The sequence below is a fragment of the Tupaia chinensis genome, unplaced genomic scaffold (genome assembly GCF_000334495.1).
Source record: "Tupaia chinensis unplaced genomic scaffold, TupChi_1.0 Scaffold143946_1, whole genome shotgun sequence".
NCBI lineage: Eukaryota > Metazoa > Chordata > Mammalia > Scandentia > Tupaiidae > Tupaia > Tupaia belangeri.
This window is the reverse complement of record NW_006203797.1, coordinates 3,477-11,053: the sequence shown is the minus strand read 5'-3', so window position 1 is coordinate 11,053 and position 7,577 is coordinate 3,477.

The window sequence follows — 7,577 nt, the reverse complement described above, 5'->3', positions numbered from 1 at the left end:
TCATAGAAAAGATATTGAATGTTGAAGTGGGGAGATTAATGTCTCTGTATTGACTGACATGTATGGCATTCCCTTTTGAAAAGCAATGTAATACACTGTAAAGTTATATGTAATCCAATGTAATATAAAGAAGATTATGATGATAATAAAAATAAAAAATAAAAATTAAAAAAAAGACAGCATCAATATAAATTATAGAGCTAACATTATACCTAATGATGGAAGAGTGAATGCTTTCCCTCTAATATCCAAACGAAGCAATGATGTCATCTTTCTACCACTTATGCAATCTAGTAACTGGAAATGCTATCCATTGTAATAAGACAATGAAAGGAAATAAAGATTTAAAATAAAGAATTAAATTGTACTAATTTGCAGATTATATAATTGTCTAGTAAGAAATTTAGGGCGATGGACTCTGACATGTCTGACCATGGTTCAAGTCCTGGACCTGGCAGCTTACTTTCTCACTCTCCTCCCTTTCTCTCTTTCTCTCACTCTGTCCCTCTCTGGTCAAATTAAAAAATAAATAGATAAATTAAGTTAAATAAAATAATTAAAGAGAAAAAAAAATTGTGTAGGATTGGGCCAGCAGGTGATATGGTGATTGCTGGACTCCACTCCCACGTGGCCTACCACCTTTTGAGTCCTGAACCTGGCGGCTTGCTTTTCATTTTCTCTCTCTTTCTCTCCTCTCTCTCTCTCTGGTGAGCACACATGTCCTATAGCAAATTAAAAAATAATAAAAAATAAATTTAATTTAATTTTTAAAATTCTTTAATAAAAAGAAAATTTCAAGGAATTGACAAAAAGACTCCTAGATTTAATTTAAGATTCAACTAAGTTGCAGGATACAAAGTGAGCACACAAAAATTTATCACATTTCTACATACTAGCTTCCACATACATGCAAGCATCTGGAAACTAAAATTAAAAACAAAATCATTTATAATTCTTCAAATAAATTAATACTTAGGAGTAGACTTAATAAATGTATACAGAATCTGAATGCTGGAAATTGTAGAATTTTTTTTTTAGTTTTTTTCTGTAGGGAGCACACACTCACATGAGAGAGACAGAGAGGGGGGTGAGAGGGAAAGTGAGAAATCACCCATTAAGGGGGATGGCCATGACACAACCCCATCTCCTTCAGTCTCCTCTTGGAATTTTGGGCACACACACACACACAGAGTGTGATTTTTAAGCTGCCAGTTTCGAGACTAGAACTGTGGCATCATGTGGGAATCCAGTGTCTTAACCACCATGCCACCTGCTGGCCTGCAAAATTATATAAATTATAAGGAAAAAAAATCAAAGATCTAAATAAATGAAGAGATGCACTGTATTCATGGATTGGAAAAATCAACACAGAAATAATGTCAATTTCCCCCAAAACTGGTCTGTAAGGATTTTAAGGTTTTTTTCCCCCCTTCCTACCTTCCCTCTTTCCTTCCTTTCTTTTTTTTTCTTTTCTCCTTTTCTCCCTCCTCCTCTCTATTTCTCTTTTTTCTTTCTTTTCTTCCATTCTTTCTTCATCTTTCTTTTTCTTTCTGAGAACATTCGAGAGCAAGAAAGATAGACAGGTACGCTTGATAGTGTCTCACTGCACCAAAATCCTATCCTAGATTTCCAACAAGTCAGAATTGTACTAACAGGAACTTAGCATGTTCAGGTCAAATCTGGGGCCTTCACAAGTTGCTCCAGTATCGCACGATAGTGCCATCATAGCTGGGCCTGGTCCATAAGTTTAGAACAATATCCAGTAGTTTTTTGTACCCGTAGCTAATCCTGAAGTTTATATGGACAAGAAAAAGCCCGAGCATAGCTAAATAAATTTTGTAAAGAAAAGTAAAGAAAGAAGAATTATTAGACCCCTTGGTAAATAGACTATGTAGCTATAGTAATGAAGTCAGCATGGTATTAAAGAAAGAATAGACACATAGGCCAATGCAACAGAACAGAGAACACCAAAAGAGACTCACAGACATGTGCTCAACTGATTTTTGACAAAGATGAAGGAGAAATTAAGGAAGGATAACCTTTCCAACGAATTGTGTTTTAGTAATTAGACATTGAACTTGGACCTAAACCTCAAACCTTATTGATTTTCCAAATGAATTCAAAATGGACCACAGACTTAAATATGAAATATAAAACTAAAAATGATTAAAAAAAAAACATAGGAGAAAATCTCTCTAAAGGCTTGCTAAAGAGTTCTTATACATGCAGGACCAGTAGCTGATGTAATGGCTATGTCGCTGGACTCCCACAAAGTCAACGGCAGTTTGAGTCCCGGACTTGGTGGCTTAAACTCACACCAGGCACATGTGCGTGCGTGCCTTAGATCCCGTGAGGAGAATGGAGGAGAAGAGATTGAGGCATGCCCATTCCCCCAGGGGGTGATTTCTTGCTTTCTGTCTCTCTGTCTCTCTCCGTCTTTCTGGCGAGTGCATGCACCCTATAGCAAAAACCTCTCCAAAAAAAAAAGTTTACACATGACACAAAACTACAATCCATAAATAAAGGAAATAAATAAATTAGAGCTCATCAAAGTAAGCTTTTCCTCTAGAAAAGACCCTGATAACAGAATGAAAAGACAAGCTACAAACTGAGAGGAAAATATATGTAAACCATGTATCTGGCAAAAGACTCATATCTGAAATATCTGAAGAAATCTCAAGACAGTAAAACACAAACAGTCCATTAGAAAATACTGGTAAAGGGACTAGACAGTGGTGCAGCAGTAAAATGTGATGCTCTGCAAGGATGACCCACATGGGAAGTTTCTGGGGTCATGTCCTGAGACATCCCTGAGCATGATGAACACACATGTGCATGCTTGTCCTGCTGGCTGGCTGGGGCTAGAGATAGGTCATGGCATGGAGACCCTGCTGGAGGGAACTAACTCTCTGTCTTTCACTCTCTGTCTCTTTCATTCTCCCATGGAAGAGATAAGCAGATAGACTTTTAAAATTGTTTTCACCTTAATTAGTCATTAAATAAAACTATGAGATATAAGTATACACCTATCAGAATGACTAAAATTAAAAATAGTGGTAACACCAAATTCTTGCAGGATGCAGAGAAATTGTTTACTTCATAAATTGCTAATGGGACTGTAAAATGTTACAGCCACTCTGAAAATCAGTTTGGCAGAGCTTTACAGAATTAAACATGCACTTATCTTATGACTGGGTAATCATACTCTTGGGCATTTATCCCAGAGAAATAGAAATTTATGTTCACACTACGACCTGTAAGTGAATATCCATTGTAACTTAAATTCTAATAGCCCAAAACTGGAAATAAACCTGTTGTACTCCATAAGTAAATGGTGACACAATCTTATCAACAAAGATTTTTTAACAGTAAAAAGAAATGGGCTCCACTTACCCACAAGTGACTTGAGCCTGGTCTCAGAAGGCCTCTTCTTGTGAGTGCACCCCAACCTCCTGGAGTTATCTTTGGAACTTGCAACACTCCTCCCTGAGTGCTGATTATCTTCACTAAGTTTTATCTCCCTAACTTGTTCCCACCTCCGCAGGAGATGAAAGTTCTGCAGAGGAAGCAATCACCTGAAGTTACCTGTATAAGCTTTATTTGCTCTGCTCTGGAAGATACAGCTCTCTAGTAAGAACACACCTGGGACCTAAGGGTGATATTCCCTCCTCCAATACTACAGAATTTATTCCAATAAATAGAAAGAAGTGAATATTCCATCAGGCGAAAAAAATAGTGCAGAGTTCAAAGAAACATGAGTAAACAAGGAAATAACTCTCTCCCAGGTGAGTGCAGTAGCCACTCACCCAGGATGGAGAGCACAAAGGAATTCACAGAAATATCATAAAAAGAACTCAAAACAATCATAGTAATAAAATTCAATGAGATGCAAGAGAAAACAGATAATCAATTCCATGAATGAGAAAATAATTCCAGGACCTGGAAGAGAAATTCCATAAAGAGATAGACACCCTAAGAAAGGATAAAACAGACCTTCTGAAAATGAAGAATACAATACAGGAAATTAAAATCTCCCTAGAAAGCACTAACAGCAGATTGGACCATGCAGAAGAAAGAATTTCTGACCTTGAAGACAAAGTCTCCAACATAGACCAAACCAACTAAAAGAGTGAAAAGATAACAACAACAAAGGAAACATAAGGGAAATTCTAGACACCCAATGCCCAGATACCCATCTAATGGGTATTCCAGAAAGTGAAGAAGCTGGTAAAGGCATAGAAAAATCTCTTTCATGAAATACTATCTGAAAACCTTCCAAATCTTGAGAAACACAGAGAAATTTATACCTAAGAATTAAAAAGTACTCCAAATCGAATGAATATAAAAAGATCCACCCCTTGGAACATCGTAGCCAGATTGGTAAAAATCAAAGACAAAGACGATATCCTAAAAATGGCAAAAGAGAAATGTCAAACTTACTTATGAAGGTTATCCTTTTAGACTAAAATCAGAACTCTCAACTGAAACAATAAAGACAAGGAAATAATGGGAAGAAGTATTCAACGCAATACAAAAAAAATTTCAGTCAAGATTACTAAATCCAGCAAGATTATCCTTCAAATAGGAAGAACAAATAAACTCAGTTTCAGATAAACAAAACCTGAAAGTATTTACTAATATTAGATCAGCTCTATAAGAAGTAATGAATGGAGTATTATATCAGGAAATCTAAAGAGAGACAAACAGAAATAAGAGAACAAAAACCAAGAAAATGGCTAACGAAATGACAGGGATAAGTTCACAACTATCGATAATAATGTTGAATGTCAATGGATTAAATTCCCCTATTAAAAAACACAGACTGACTGAATGGATTAAAGAAACACAGAAGCCATCTGTACACTGTTTACAAGAAACACATCTTACTGATAAGGACATATATAGTCTTGGGACCAGCAGATAGCATAATTGCTACATTGCTGGACTTCCATGTAGTTGACTGCAGTTCAAGTCCCAGACCTGGTGGCTTAAATTCACACCAGGCACGTGTGTGTGCATGCCCAGGATCCCAAAAGGAGACTGGAGGAGAAGGGACTGCAACGTGGCCATACCCCCTGGAGGGTGTTTTCTCGCTGTCTCTCTCTCTGTCTTTCTGGTGAGCATATGTGCTCTATGGCAAAAAGCTCTCCAAAATAAATAAATAAATAAATAAATAAATAAATAAATAAATAAATAAATAAATAAATAAATAAATAAATAAATAAATAAATAAATAAATAAATAAATAAATAAATAAATAAATAAATAAATAAATAAATAAATAAATAAATAAATAAATAAATAAATAAATAAATAAATAAATAAATAAATAAATAAATAGTAAAAGGACATATATAGACTAAAAGTGAAGGGGTGAAAAAAGATATTCCATACAAATGAAAACCAAAAAAAAAAAAGCCAAGTCCCAATACTGATATCAGACAAAAGAGACTTTTGAGATGAAAGATATAAGAAGAGATAAACAAAGACATTATATAGTACTAAAAGGACTTGTTCACTAAGAAGATATAGCACTTATAAATATCCACATACCCAACACTGGAGCACCCAAATATATGACAGAGATACTGCTAGATCTAAAGGAAGAGACACACTGCAACACAATAATTATTGGGGATCTCAGCACCCCACTGTCTCCTCGGGACTGATAATCTAGACAAAAAATAAGCAAAGAGATACGAGATCTAAATGATACCATAAATGAAATGGATTTAACAGACATCTATAGAACATTTCACTCAACAATCACAAAATATACATTTTTCTCATCTCCACATGGAACGTTTTTGAGGACTGACCACATGAAAGGGCACAAAACAAGCCTTTACAAATTCAAATGTATAAACTATATACAGGATCTTTTCCCAACCGGATGAAATCAAACTTGAAATCAACTACAGAAAGTGCCCTTGAAAATACAGAAACTAAGCAACCTACTAATGAATGATTTTACAACCACTGAAGAAATTAAGACTGAAATCTAAAGTTTCATAGAAACCCATGTCAATGAACAAACAAGTTTTTATAACCTATGGGACACAGAAAAGCAGTCAGCAGCAGGAAATTCATAGTGATTAGTGCCTACAAGAAAATAAACAGAAAATAAATAACCCAATGGCACAACTCGGGACCTGGAAGGACAAAATAAAACAAAATACCAGGGGGAAAGAAATAATAAATATTCAAGCAGAAATGAATAAAATAGAGAATAAAATAACTGTACAAAAAATAAATGAAATGAAAAACTGGTTCTTTGAGAAGATAAATAAATTGACACACCATTAGCTAGATTGATCAAGAAGAACAGAGAAAGGAATCAGATATATCAAATCAAGCAAGGAAACAAACAATATTACAACAGATATAACAGAAATACAAAACATCATCAGAGAATTATATGCCAACAGACAAGAAAAACCTAGAGGAGATGGACAAATTTCCAGGCATGTAAAATTTACCTGGATTGAACCAGGAAGAAATAGAAAGCCTAAATAGACCTACACTAAGCAATGAGATTTAATCAGTAATAAATAGTCTTCCAACGAAGAAAAGACCAGTTCCCAATGGCTTCACTTCTGAATTCTACAAAATTTTTAAAGAACTAACCCCAATTCTCCTAAAAAAATAATAATAATTTAAAAAACTTATTTCCAAAGATCTGAAAGGAAGGAACCCTCTCAAAATCATTCTATTAAGCCTCCATCTTCCTGATTCCAAAAACAGACAAGGACATAACAGAAAAGAAAACTACAGGCTAATATCCCTGATGAATACAGGTGCAAAAATTATCAACAAGACATTAGTAAATAATATCCAACAATACATTAAAAAGATTATACACAATGAGCAGGTAGGATTTATTCCAGGGATGCAAGGATGGTTCAACATACGCAAAACAATAAATGTAATACATTGCATTAACAAAAGGAAAGATAAAGGGACCAGTAGTTAACAGAAGCTTTTCCTGACCAGGAAGGCCTGAGGATGGCTCCTTGCTGAGGGTGTATGCACGTGTGAGTGTGTGTGCATGTGCCAGTGTGCATGCGTGTGTGAATGCTGCTCAGCCATAAAAAAAACAATAAGATCATGACAATTGATACAAAGTGGATGTATATGAAAGAATGCTAAGTGAAGCAAGCCAGACTACAAAAGACAGATTTTTTATGTCCACGCTCAATGTATACCAAATGTCTGTGTTCTATAGCAGAAAGCGAACTATTAGAAGGTATAATAGCAGGGAGGGCAACTGTACATACTAGCAGTAGTGTGGGGATAATAAGGGGTAGGTAATTGCAGAGGGAGGGAGGGGAAGAGGGAAAAAACTAACAATACATTTAATTAACACAAAAACGAAAAGCTATTTGCTGATGATAATGTATATGGTAAGGTCTTTATCTTGACTAATATGCACTGTATTTGTGCTGAGAAAAGTCATGTTAAACACTATAAAGATGTGTGGTGATTAAATATGTGTGTGTAAAATAATGGCCATGTGCACTTGCAAGCGAGACAGAGATAGAGAGACAGAAAGCAAGAAATCATCCCTTGGGGAGGAT